At 43.9% G+C, this 12,044-nt stretch overlaps 1 long non-coding RNA gene and 1 pseudogene across 2 annotated transcripts; both read right to left on the bottom strand.

Annotated features, from left to right (window-relative positions):
* Nucleotides 1-6,566: 6,566 nt before the first annotated feature.
* LOC105422745 (uncharacterized) lies at nucleotides 6,567-7,043 on the bottom strand. The gene is made up of 2 exons (XR_016139054.1): nucleotides 6,957-7,043; nucleotides 6,567-6,797 (listed from the first exon to the last, which is right to left on the bottom strand). It is a non-coding gene; the product is annotated as an uncharacterized LOC105422745 (long non-coding RNA).
* An 89-nt stretch (nucleotides 7,044-7,132) lies between these two features.
* On the bottom strand, nucleotides 7,133-10,836 carry LOC148936785 (uncharacterized; annotated as a pseudogene). The gene is made up of 6 exons (XR_016139053.1): nucleotides 10,049-10,836; nucleotides 9,635-9,834; nucleotides 8,517-8,583; nucleotides 8,041-8,113; nucleotides 7,387-7,622; nucleotides 7,133-7,272 (listed from the first exon to the last, which is right to left on the bottom strand). The product of XR_016139053.1 is annotated as an uncharacterized LOC148936785 (transcript).
* Nucleotides 10,837-12,044: the final 1,208 nt, after the last annotated feature.

The raw sequence follows: 12,044 nt of genomic DNA, 5'->3' as shown, positions 1-12,044 counted from the left end.
TCTGATTTTCCTCAGACGGGAGATGCAAGAATATCGAGAACGCTCGGTATTCGTTGCGAGAGCGAGAAAGCTGAGAACACTCCGAATTCTCGAGAAAGGATAGAACAGGAATACGGAGAACGCTCGGTATTCGCTGAGAGAATCTTCTCTCGCTGTTCTGGTCGGAACGGTTGTCGGTGTTGGTCAGGTCGGAGGAGCGGATAGGACTGGTGTCTTGTCTTAAAATTCGTCGGATATTTATACCCCTATCCGCGCCACGTGTCACCGTTTAGTTTGTTAGTGTTTGTTAATGTAACAATAGCTGTCACGTTGTTGCTGCGTGACAGCTCGTCGGCGCGCGTGTGTCGGTCGGTCGCGGTCGGGAGTGTTCGGGCGGCCTCGGATGGCGCGGGCCGCATTTGCGCGCGCTAGTAACAGAGCATCTTTCGGATGCTTTGTTACATCTCCCCCCTTCGTTAACCTAATTGTTCTCATTTCGGGCATCACACCTCTCGCTTGTAATGGCACTCACCCTGCCTGTTGAAACGCAGTACAAATTTACGCGCTCCTACGCGCGCCTTGTACAAGCGTGAGATGTGAGCCGCGAAATAGGGCACTCTTACACAGATCCCGTCGGCTACAATCACCTCGATCGGCGGCGGTCCTGCGGGTCCGAACGAGGGCATCGTCGGTCGGTCGGTGGGCGGTGATGCTGCCTCGTCCGGGACGGGAGGAACGCCGCCGCTCTCGGTGGCCGCGGGTATGGCTCTCGATCGTTCGTCTGCGGACGAGCCGGCCGGTGTGACGCGGTGGTCCCGCGCTGCGACCGTGGCGGTGGAGACGGTTGGCTTTTCACAGGCGCTGGAATGGTGGTCCCGCGCTGCGACCGTGGCGGTGGATACGGTCGGATTTTTGTTGGAACGGTGGTCCCGCGCTGCGACCGTGGCGGTGGATACGGTCGGGTTTTTGTCGGCACGGTGGTCCCGCGCTGCGACCGTGGCGGTGGATACGGTCGGGTTTTTGTTGGCACGGTGGTCCCGCGCTGCGACCGTGGCGGTGGATACGGTCGGGTTTTTATTGGTACGGTGGTCCCGCGCTGCGACCGTGGCGGTGGATACGGTCGGGTTTTTGTTGGTGGTTTTGACAAAGGGTCGCGCTGACGTAAATCCCCCTTCGTCATCGGACAGGTCTGATAGGCTGCCGAAAAGTTCGGCTAATTTTGCCGCGCACCGGCTGGCCGGAGAGACGGTATACTTCTTACCTCCTCTGGGCGGTGGTGGTGGCGGCGTCTGGAGCAGACCTTGGAGCTTCCGCTCATTGCTCGCGGTGGATCGCTGCATCCTCGTGCCCACAGCCGGAACCACTCGTATCGGGTGGCGGACGGTGGTGATGCTCCGAACGGTCGGCTTGGCGGCTGGTTTGACCGTCGTAGTGGCGGGTCGGTAGCGATGCCCGGATTGCTCGGCGGTGGTTGCGAGTTCCCAGAGTATCTCGAACTCTGGATCGTAGCGTGTTGGAGTATGCCGTTGATCTGCCATGCTGATGCGGACTTTTCCTCGGATCGGAAATCCCGCATATTTATACCCCTTTCAGGGTATAAAAAATTTACCCCGCTCGGGGACGGCGTAGTTCGTGGCTTCGCGTGATTCGTCAGATTTTTCACGTTTTCTGGTAAACTTGCTTTGTTTAAACGGTCTTAGTTGTCGGTCTCGTCGGTTTCGTCGGTTTTGTTTACGTCGTTGTCCGGAGCCGGCTTTAAGTCATGTATATGTCGATGCCACTTTCCCCGGTCGTCGCGCAAGTTGAAAATTACCGGCGATATTATTTTGCGTACGGTTAACGGTCCGGTGTATGTCGGCGCTAATTTTGCCGCGACGGCCTCGTTTTTATTAGATAGGATGTGCACGCGTCTCCACACCTTGTCTCCAACGGCGGGTTTCCATGCGCGGTGTCGCATGTCGTAATATTTCGCCTGCCTCTGAAATGCCTGCGCGAGGTTGGCGTGGACGACCTCATATGCTTCCCGCAGGATGCGGCAATTCGTCTCGGGTGGCGATACGGTGATGTCGCGTTGATCCGCGGGGAGGGGGCTGTTTATTTCTCCCATAATTTAAAAACGCCGGGCTATACCCGGTGGCTTCATGCCACGCCGTGTTATAGGCGAACTGCAACGCCTCAAGGTTTCGGTCCCAACGACGATGATCGCGATTCACATATTGGCGGATCATGGTTTTGACGGTTTTGTTGGTTCGTTCCACCGGGTTGCATTGGGGCGTGTACGCGGGGGAGGTGCGGTGCGAAATATTAAACGTTTCTAACATCTTTCTAAATTGGCCGGAGATAAATTGTCGCCCGTTGTCGGAGACGAGGGTGCGTGGGCATCCGTGTCGGTAAATGATGCGATTTTCGACGGCTTGCGCGACGGCGGCGGCGGTGGCACGGCGGAGTGGTTGTAATTCCACCCATTTTGTGAAACGGTCCTGCATCACTAGCAGCCACGAATGTCCATTTACCGAGCGGGGCAACGGTCCTATTAGATCGATCGTTATCTGTTCCCACGGATAAGACACGGGGGCCGTGTGTAAAAAGCCGGCGGGTCGGTTTTGCAAGGATTTGTGCGCGAGGCAATTTTTACAATTTCGAACGTACCGGGCGGTGTCAGAAAACATGCCAGGCCAGTAGTATAATCGCGCAGCACGAGCGATCGTTTTGGCGATACCGAGGTGGCCGGCTGTCGGTTCATCATGCAACCGCCGCAGTATTTCGGTACGTTTTTCTCGCGGTATGCATTCCTTCCATTGTTCGTCGGCCGGGACCTCGCGAAAGTCGGTTGAATGTAAGAAATGGCGGTACAGCTTCCCGTTCTCGATCCGGTATTCGGGGAAATCGGCAGGTCTTTCCTTCACCCGGTGGAATTGCCGCTTATACCAAGGGCATGGGCTTCCTTGGCGAGTGGAATGAACGGGCGTCTATCGGGAAAGTGCGTCGGCCACGCGGTTCAACTGCCCCTTCCGATATTTGATATCGAAGGTGTATTGCTGGAACTCGAGCGCCCAGCGGCCTAATCGTCCCGTCGGAGACTCTAGGCGTTGCAGCCAGGAGGGCCTCGGTTATCACCGTAAATTCATAGCCCTCCAGATAGCCGCGCAGATGTCGGATTCCCCACACGACTGCTAAACATTCGAGCTCGGTCGCGCTATAATTTCGCTCGGCCCCGTTGAGCGTTCGGCTAGCGTATGCGACTACGCGTTCGCCCTCCTCCAGGTGTTGTGTCAGGACCGCCCCGAGTCCGTGAGTGCTTGCGTCGGTCTGTAGTATGAACCGCCGCTTAAAATCCGGGCAGGCGAGGACTGGGGCGGTAGTGAGTGCCTTTTTTAGTTCGCGGAATGATTTCTCTTCCGCTGCTCCCCATTGCCATTTGACGCCCTTTTTTGTTAAGGTGGTCAGCGGGGCGGCGGTGGTGGAAAAGTTCGGTATGAACCTTCTGTACCACGAGGCTACTCCCACGAATTGTCGAATCTGTTTGACATTGGTCGGTGCGGACCATTGGGCGATGGCTTTTATTTTGTCGGGATCGGTCTGAATGCCGCGGCGGTTAATTACATGACCGAGGTATTTAAGCTCGGTAAGGCAGAAATGGCACTTCTCGGGATTTAACCGGAGGCGGGCGTTGCGCAGTCGACGGAAAACTTCTGCGAGATGTGTTAGATGTGATTCGAAAGACGGGCTGGCGACGACGATGTCGTCTAGATATACGAATACGTTTGGTTCGAGTTCGGGACCGAGTATGCTATCGAGGAGGCGTTAAAATGTGGCCGGTGCAGAATGTAGCCCGAACGGCATGACTTTGCATCAGCCCTCGTCCGGGCACTGTGAACGCGGTTACCGGTCGGCTTTCGGGGGCGAGGGGTACCTGCCAATATCCCTGTTTGAGATCGAGGGTAGACAAATAGCGCGCGCCGCGAAGTTTGTCTAGTGTAGCGGCGATGTGTGGCAGCGGATACGCGTCTCGCTCGGTCACTTCGTTTACCTTGCGGAAATCGATGCAAAACCGTCGCTTGCCGTCTTTTTTCCGGACGATTACGACGGGGGAACTCCACGCGCTGGAGGAGGGCTCGATGATGCCTTCATCCTCCATCTGTTGTACTTCTTCGTCGATGATCTTTTGCATCGCGGGGTTTCGGGGGCGATATCGCTGTTTGATCGGTACGGGGGTTTTTACTCGGATGACATGTGTAATGCGGTCGGTGGGCTCTTTCACGCCCTTGAATTTGGCCATTTCGACATTCAGGAAGTCTGTTAATTCGCGTTCTTCTCGGGGCGTGCGGCGTGCCAGACCGGCGGTGACCGGCATAGGAGGGGTGATATTGTCCGGTGGTTGCGGAGGGAGGGAGTAGTGTCAAGCGGAGGCGGGCCCATAGGTTGATACCGATCAGGATCGTACTGTCTAGAGTCGGTAGGATCTGGAAGGGGTGGCGGATATCTTGATGGTGAGTGGTTAGAGGTAGCGTAATCTTCCCGTTAATATGGGCAAGTGCCCCATCGGCTAAATGGATCTGACTTTTGGCGGGGATAACTTCGCAACCGATTTCTTGAGCGTAGCGCGCGGTCTCAGCATTTATCATTGAGATTTCGGACCCTGTGTCTATGAGTGCGGAGAAGTTTCGCGTGCCGATTCGGACGCGGATGTGTGGTCGTGGCGTATATTCTACGTCCGCGAGTTTTCCGGCCGGGGTGTGTTGTTGGCGGCCCCAGCCGTCGGGGCGTTTCCCGGACGGGGATGGCATTCTTTCGTCAGTACCCCGTCTTTGCCGCATTGCGAGCAAAATTTTCGGGGAGGTCGTTTGCACGAGAAACGATCGTGACCTCGTTGCTTGCATCTCCAGCACGTGTTCTGGCGATCGTAGGGAATTGGTTGCGATGGCGTGGCCGTATTCACGCGTCGACATTCTCGTCCTTCTTTATCCTCTATTACGCGAGCTTTTTGTATCTCTTCGTATTCGTATTCGGCTTGGTCTGTAAGGTCGTGTAACGTAGTTCTTTCGTTAATCCGGACGAACATTTTATATTCGGCCCTCATGTTCTCGTAGAGTCGGTCTATTTTTTCGGGTGTCGAGTGATTTCCCGCTCGGCGCATTAATGTGAGCATATGCGTGACGTACTGCGCGAATGTTTCGTCGGGGCGCCTCCGGTCGCGAATTTCTTGTGCCAATTTTATCTGATAGCGACGCGGTAGGAAGTGACGGCGGAAATCGGTTAAGAAATCTTCCCAGCCCGACCATTCGTTCTCGTTATTGCGATACCAGGACAGTGCATTGCCTTTAAGTAACTCGGGCAGCCCTTCTAGCATAGTCTCGTTGGAATATCTATATTGTCTCTGTAATTCGGTAAGTCTTTCCAGAAAGGAGAGAGGATCGCGGCCGTCGAAGTGACACCCCCATTTCCGGATTTGATTCCGGTTTTGGCGTGACCCATTTCTGCCGAAGGTAAACCGGAAGGCGGTGGGGTGACTGGGGAGGTTTCGGTGTCGGTAGATGTTCCGGCTTTTACGGTAGGCATGATGTGCGGATGAGTGTTCGCGTACGTTCGTAATCGGCGGCGGAGGTCTTCGAGAGTCGCGGTTGTGTCGATACCGAATGACTGTGCTACACGAAGGGCGTCTGGTTTTGAGAGAGTTTGTACCCAGGCTGGCATCGGCTATCCCTTTTTTCTTATTTATTCTTTAAAACGGTCCCTGTTCGGGCGCCATGTAACGGAACGTCCCTGCGCGCTCGGATTTTCGCTCGTCGGATGCCGGGTTCGTATCGGTATGCGCGTTGCCAGGCAACCGGGCCCGTGCGTGTGCGTTGCTAGGCAACCGCTGACGCTCGCCGTGACACGTGGGGCGGACGTCGCGGGAAAGTCCGAGAACGCTCCGACTTTCGAGATGAGATGGAGTGACAATACTGAGAACTCTCGGTATTGTCGGGAGGAGGAAAATCGGAGAACACTCTGATTTTCCTCAGACGGGAGATGCAAGAATATCGAGAACGCTCGGTATTCGTTGCGAGAGCGAGAAAGTTGAGAACACTCCGAATTCTCGAGAAAGGATAGAACAGGAATACGGAGAATGCTCGGTATTCGCTGAGAGAATCTTCTCTCGCTGTTCTGGCGCTGGTCGGAACGGTTGTCGGTGTTGATCAGGTCGGAGGAGCGGATAGGACTGGTGTCTTGTCTTAAAATTCGTCGGGTATTTATACCCCTATCCGCGCCACGTGTCACCGTTTAGTTTGTTAGCGTTTGTTAATGTAACAATAGCTGTCACGTTGTTGCTGCGTGACAGCTCGTCGGCGCGCGTGTGTCGGTCGGTCGCGGTCGGGAGTGTTCGGGCGGCTTCGGATGGCGCGGGCCGCATTTGCGCGCGCTAGTAACAGAGCATCTTTCGGATGCTTTGTTACAAAGTTTTCTTTATTTTGGTATGTTGCACTGTCAGAAGTATTTCTACTCTGATACTTATCATTTTTATAGTATTATTTAAAGTATTATTATGTTTATGAACTGTCAAAAATATTACCCAAAAAGTAAAAAAAAATACAATGACTAAAACATTATTCTTGTTATTATTTTTATTATTCACGCACACACGTGTACACACATCGTTCTTCATCGTTCTTCATCTTCTTCATCTTCACGGAAATTGGGAATTCTTTCTCGCATAATTTGTCGCTGAATTCTTCGAGTCAAAACGCGTGATCCTCTTTGAACTACATCTTCATCGACATTTATGAGATCAGCATTTTCATTTTGATAATGATGAACTATTGGTTCTTGGAATTCCTCTAAAGATAAACGGTGTTAAACTCTCATATTATGAAATACTGCACAAGAATTTACTATTCGGCAGCAAATGCTGGTTCGTACATTAACATACGTTGATAGGAAAAGCATCTCCATATGGATTTAAAGACACTAAAGAAACGCTCAACAACATTTCTTACTTTGCATAGCTGCTCCGTGTTCAAATTGTCGGTGCCTTGGGGAAAAGCCAAAGGTATCATCAATCATGGTTCCAATGGATATCCAGCATCACCTGGCAAGAAATATCAATAATATAAATATTTTCGTTTAGATTGCAATGTATTTCAAAGTGCAAATGTTTTCATTCCACAAGACCCACCAATTAGCTAAATTCTCCGTTCTCCTCTGTTGTAATGAAATTACAACAGGCACGACGAATTGGGGATATGCTCCAGATGTATGCGTTTTGTGCACCTGAATATCTCGGATTAATGTTTCCAGAAAGCACTTTCATATCTGAGTCAACAATTTGAAAATATTATACATCCAAATCAATACATACATCTAAACAAAAGTTTAGCGACAAAACCGCAATATATAACAATATATTTAATAAACATTTGTATTTACAACTTGCACGTTCAGAGAATAATCACCATGATGATTAATGAAGGCCTCTTCATGTTCACGAGGGACTATAATATGAACAAAAGTGCAATCTATGGCATTTTTAAATCGTTGTTCAGCAACTGAAAACTTTTCACGTGCTCGCTGCCGATCCTCTTCGGAATTGGGAATTTCACCCATCTACGCAACAAGCGCTGATTGATTGCATCAGTCACGGCATGGATGCTACGACTTGTTGTCTGGCTAACATTAAATTGAAATTGATTGCCAACACTTCTTTGATAGCTTCCTTGAGCATAAAATTGTATAGCAATCAACACTTAAAATATTGCATTTTAATAAAATTCGACATCAAGAAAATTACATTTCAATAAATTTATATCTTAAATATTCTGTTCAGTGTTTTTCAATAGATATTTTGTAATTTAAATTAATTAAGTACGTAAAAATTAATGTAAAGTTCGACATTGGAAAGCATTACAATGATTTATTTCAACGTTGCCTTTATTTTTATTTTATTTACACTAAACCGGTAATTCGTTCGCCCTGTAAATCAGCTTGTATCGCATTTGTCAATAACAAGTTCTGGACTAAGGCGAAAATAGTTGATAAATTCATCTCGTGGAAGATGAAAAGAATTCTGAATCTCTCAGCCACCTTCTCTCTATACGCCGTTCTATTCTGTCTTGCAGCAACAACTCTCATACTAAATATTCGAAGGCCATATTCACTGTAAATTATAATCTTTATTTAAAAATATGTCAGAATATCTATGGCTACGGTCAACGTAACGCTACAAATCGCTTCAAAACATTTGTAGTAAGCCAGTTATAGTAAAACAATTATTATTTATTACAACTGAAAAGAACAGATCTTTACACACATCATGATCTATTGTGATAAAATATAATAAAGAAAATACTTATATACTTCTAATTCTCATACAGTTTTGAAAAAGATCGTAAGTAGTAATTAAAACATGACCATTTTTGTAACGAGAAATAAAAATTTAATTGGAATATAAAAAGAAATGAATCAATTTTATTTCGACAAGACATTACGTTCAATAGTTATAAAATATTAAGATATAGGTACATTTTAAATCTCTATAGAATTAATATACTTTTACTTACCGATTGTTTTGAATGGTACAATTATCATTCAAGTAACGTGATTTTTTTTGTCTTGACATACACCACTCTAATAGCACATGATATCATTCGAATATTCTACACTCGTACTAAAAGTATTGTGGTCATACATACTATTGCCTAATATACTAGAGAACATTCATATGACATTTTGATGGTATATCATTTCTCGTATATTTCTTAAGCTCATCTTCAGAATATACCGAATATATCCTAGCAATACATGATGTCATACGAATATTCTGTATTTATACTGAATGTACTGTGATCATATCGAATATACTAAGATTATTCGTATAAAATCTATGTATCCCAAGTAGCAAAATGACGTCATTATGACGATGATTTAAGATATTATAGATACTAAGATATTAAGATATTATTTTTTGCCAGTGTACTAAAAAACGATGTAAAATAAACATAACATTTGTCACGAAATATTACCATTATAAATATATCGTCATTTAATCGACATTTCTAATGAATAAATAATGAAATAACATTATTAATTATTATTTGTCTTAATTAACTGTAATATATAAATAAGAAAAATATTTCCTATATTTAATACAATTATTGACAAATTCATAAACAAATAAACAAAATATATTCAATAATTTATAAACAATTTAATAAAAATGATTCTCGTTAAACACAATAATATAAGTTCACGCATCTATATATGTAATTAAATTATCTACAAGAATTACATATGCAATCGAGATTTAAAAATTAAGACTATTTATATGACAATATAGTAACATTCATTAACTGGATTTATCATATTTTATGTCAAAATTCCGTGTTCACTTATATCATCATTTCAGTTGCAGGTTTCATCATTATAGAAATTAAGCAGCATCGAGCAGGCAAGTAGGATAAATGACCGTTTTAAAAACATGCAATGATACAAGATAAAAAATGTCTCTCATTTTTTTTTCATTTTTTTCACTTATTTTTCGTAAGAGATGTCACATATATTATATTATTTTCACGATCTATATGGCTATTTAGGATACCCTTATGCATGCCCTACATAATACTGTTTTTAAACCATTTTCATCCTATGGTCATACTGCAGACTATTTTTCAATACATACTAGAGATTATATTAGTGAACGATAGTAACGATCTAAGTACATTCCACAGTATATCGCAGTACATATTTCGAATGTTTGGAGAATATCTCGAATATATTTGTATATCCCGTGGAACGTTCTCAGAATGGACGAGTGCTATTAGGGTAAGGATACAAGATTTTTCATACACTATGGCTGCGTTCCAATATTCACTGCCTGTACTGAAAATCAATAATATATGTGACACCAAATATATTTTCAGTGAATATCGGAATGCAACCTACGAAAGCTTTTGATCATTTATAAACTGTCGTTATGCGATAACGGGGGATGACGGACCCTGCGCTATATAACAATTCACCGATATTTTTTGATATTAATAGTTAAAAATCGATAAAAATCGTTAAGATTCATTTATAGAATCGCATTTATTACAGTGACATCTTGTTATATAACGAATCAAAAACTGTCGTTATGAACACATAATAACAATATAATGAGTTACAGAATCCCGCTACAGAGCCGAGATTCTGTAACTTGCTTATTGACAACTATCGGTATCGTTCTTTGAATATATAGACATGAAAGAGGCATTGCCTATATTTCCTATAAACCGAAAGTGTGTCCAAAGTATATGCAAGAGAGAAAGATATACGAGTGATACTCATCATCGTCTTTGTACATGCGTCAAAATCGTAAGCAATAGCTTATTCACTGAAATTGATGAGAAACAATTATCTGCTGATATATTTGACCATAATTATTTATCAACGTTAACAGTTTCCATACTCCGTTCCATACTCAATCCAGTACGCATACGTCGACGATGTACTTAAATATATCAATGGATTTGTTGTAAGAAAGTTATTAGGACATATTTGTCACATTTGTGCAACTTTTGTCACTGCAAAATTGATTGACTCAATTTTGATTACTGTCAAAAACAAAGGTAATTTAATTTTTCCTTCGGATGATGTCATAAAATTAACACAATGCTCTGAAGCAGTTATTTGATCAAAATATAATATAATTCGCACTAGAAAAAATATTAAGACAATTGTGACTATGAAAGTGTTTAACGATGTTTATCATTCAATGTTTAATGACAGTGCAATGACAGAACACATTTTGCAGCAAGATGTGTTTGACAACCATAAAACGCAACTTATTAAAAGCATAATTGTAATTTACGTTAATTTGCGTTTATTCTATGAGGCTAAGTATGCTACCGATTCAATACACAGAGTGCATTCGTTTACGCAGTGTTTTGTGCATCCACTGCTTTCTCATCTGTTTGTCACGTGATCGAAATTTACCGAATGGATAACTGTGTGAATAACTGCACGGATCGTACTTTCCAATAGAAATTGAGCTGATTGTTTGAATGATAAGTAAAGAGACAATTTTATACATAAATTTATATTCGAATAATTAAAATGTAATAAAACTTTTTTATAGCACTAAGTAGTAGCACTAAGTAGTAATCTGTTGGTTTGCATTCTTTTTGACCATAGATCTTATATGTATGGACTGCTAATACAGATATGATTATGTCCGCGGGAGGTTGGAGAGAGAAATGTTTCTCTTTTTTTAAAAGTGTCCGGAAATACGTTTTGCGCATGCTTGACATATACTATACATTAATGCATTTTTATTGCTGTATACTTATGCAAGTTAAAGGAAAGTTTGAGGTTATTTGTACGTTATTTGCGGAGTATTATATTTGCGAAATACATGATAGGAATATCACATTATATTTCTAAAAAGAAATAATGGTTCGAAAGTGTGTTATTTGTAGAGTGAGTTATTCTGCAGAAAATAGTTGTTTCTTTTCATTCTTAAGTAATAATGAAATAGAACTTATTATAAAGTATATTAAACATATATCAAGCATATTTTAATAATTGTAGAAGTATTTGTGAAATTTTTTTATTTTACAAATAAATATTAGGTGTACAAAAAAGTTCTGAGCTTTAGATTTCATACAACCGAATAATTTAAAGTTTATATATCTTCCCACCCTTTTGCGGTTTTAAAGCGTTGACATTTGGCCTTCTAAAATGCCATACGGTTTGGCGTTTGATGCACATAACCTCAAAAATCAATAATGTTCACGATGGCAATAACAAAAGAGCATATTCGATTTTCCATCCACTTCGCGTTTCATCTGAAGAAAAATGTTGCTGAAACCACTGCAATGATTTGTGCTGCATATGGAGAGAACGCTGTAAGTCATATTACATGTAAAAGATGGTAACAAAAATTTCGCCAAGGAGATTTCAGTCTTGAAGATGAACCGCGTGCTGGACGCCCTCAAAAGATTGAAACGGACGAATTGCAAGCACTGCTGGATATAAACTCGGCGCAAACTGAAAAGGAGCTTGCAGAACAGCTTGGCGTTACGCAGCAAACCATTTCCGTACGTTTACAT

This window comes from Pogonomyrmex barbatus, unplaced genomic scaffold, assembly GCF_055798465.1.
Source record: "Pogonomyrmex barbatus isolate J1 unplaced genomic scaffold, ASM5579846v1 scaffold2, whole genome shotgun sequence".
NCBI classification, from domain to species: Eukaryota; Metazoa; Arthropoda; class Insecta; order Hymenoptera; family Formicidae; genus Pogonomyrmex; species Pogonomyrmex barbatus.
Note: the sequence above shows the minus strand (reverse complement) of the source record. Positions and strands in the feature narration are given on the sequence as shown.